The 1,827-nt window shown below is 46.1% G+C and overlaps 1 long non-coding RNA gene across 1 annotated transcript; it reads left to right on the top strand.

Moving 5' to 3' along the window:
* The first annotated feature begins 843 nt into the window (after window positions 1–843).
* LOC138493134 (uncharacterized) lies at window positions 844–1,385 on the top strand. The gene is made up of 3 exons (XR_011276274.1): window positions 844–928; window positions 1,051–1,152; window positions 1,267–1,385. It is a non-coding gene; the product is annotated as an uncharacterized lncRNA (long non-coding RNA).
* The last annotated feature ends 442 nt before the right edge of the window (window positions 1,386–1,827 follow it).

Below are 1,827 nucleotides of genomic sequence, written 5' to 3'. Positions count from 1 at the left end.
CATTACAATTTTGGCGGACCCTGTAATTCCCCAATGCCAGGGGCGGAAACTTTTACTACCCATTCCCATTGAGCCCATTGGGCTCAATGGGAATGGGTAGTCCGGTAGCACCAGCAGTGTCCGCTCGCGGGTGTCGGGACGCCCGTCAGGTCAGACCTGGTGGGAGGGTAAGGCACCCAGGAGCAGAACTTGTAGTTTGCCGGTCCGGTAACAACGGTACCGGCAACCTTATTGATACCATTGTTACCGGACCAGCAAACTTCTAATGAGGCCCAAGGACTTTGCTTCTAGAATAGATCTGCCATAGTAATTCTGAACCCTGATAACTCAGATGTAAGCAATCTTCTTTGCAGTATGATGTTTTAGATCCATTGAATGCACCGCATGCTCTGCTAAGGAAGGAGTGTAAATAGCCCTTGGATTCATGACTAGATCTGTTACACAGAATAACAGTACAGTCTGCACTGGTAATCCAGCGGGCTGAATACCCCAGAACCCTCCGAACACTCCGCCATTAAGACTGAACTATTTCACCTACCATGTAGGTTAATGAAGTGACTACTTATGGTATAGTGTCTGGATTTCGAATTCCCCATTCCATTTGATACCTAAAGAATGTTCAGGTGGCAATTGAGACGCTGTGTGCTGGGGCTTTTGCCTTTTATTGATGTTGGATTGTGATGCAGATCGCATAGGTTAGAATGAAGGGCCATGCATGAATGGATTCAGTGTGCATTATTGGGTGATGAGCATAGATGTGCCCTATAAGTGGGCGCATGCGTACGAGAGTAGCATCTCATTCCCGACGCATGCGCCCCCTTACATATCTATACAGCTCCATCGGGAAACACTGCAGCCGTAACCCGACGGAGCAGCAAAATGCCGAACTAACATGTACATATCTCTTGGGACCCCGTCTCTAGTGGCAGTAAGTACCTCACTATCTGCCCCCCAGCCTTCCACCAGAGGCTCAAACACCCCTGGAGTGGATCTTGTATACTATCCTGACAGGGAGTGCTCTCTCTTTCTTTTCCACTCCCCCTCTCTCAGATCTCCATCCAGCACGTCTCTACCTGCTTGCCACAAACCCACCATCGGGGATTCAGAAGAGCTCACCTCTCTCCATGACCTACTTCATTTTAGGACACCGAGGTATATTACCATTGTTTTTTAACCAGATTGTTGCTTCCAATGCCTTGCAACCATTGAAATCCATGGGTTCACGACTTTGATTGTGCACTGTTATTTCTTTTTGACATGTTTTAGTGACACTATTTGATCGCTGGGTGATGATCTAACTGCAGCATTTCATCTATTATGGGCTCCACATTCTCCCATTCCAAATCTACAATCCAGAATAGGAAATTAATCTGTTGCCATTACCGTAAAGGTCAGTACCAGATTGGAACTGTGCTTTTTTAGTAAATTAGTCTTTAACTTATTGTTTTAGTCTGTGTACATATTGCTGTGATACTCAAATAAGTTAGTCACTCACAATAGTTTTTATGAATTAGTCTCTCACGGTCCCCTCTGCTTTTTGCAGGGGAATAAGTGCCTTGGCTGCAGAAGAAGGCTTTTCTACACTATATGCCGAAACGTCCATGAACCTCAGCGCAACCTTGCAGGTGCCCCTTGGGGTTTTCCCCCCTTTCGGGGTTTGATTCAATGTCCAGACGTCGACCTTTTACAAGGTCACTCTGTAGCCTGGCTGAAAATTGACTTTTGGTAAAAAAGAGACCTCCTGAAGGTCGTACCACCTAGATGGAACACATTGAATAGATTTCCACCTAAGGAAGACACGAGAACATCTCTCTACATTTGGAGCTC

Source organism: Ambystoma mexicanum, chromosome 10 (assembly GCF_040938575.1).
Source record: "Ambystoma mexicanum isolate Mex_15411 chromosome 10, UKY_AmexF1_1, whole genome shotgun sequence".
NCBI classification, from domain to species: Eukaryota; Metazoa; Chordata; class Amphibia; order Caudata; family Ambystomatidae; genus Ambystoma; species Ambystoma mexicanum.
The sequence above is the reverse complement of the archived record's forward strand: the minus strand, read 5'-3'. Positions and strand labels throughout refer to the sequence as shown.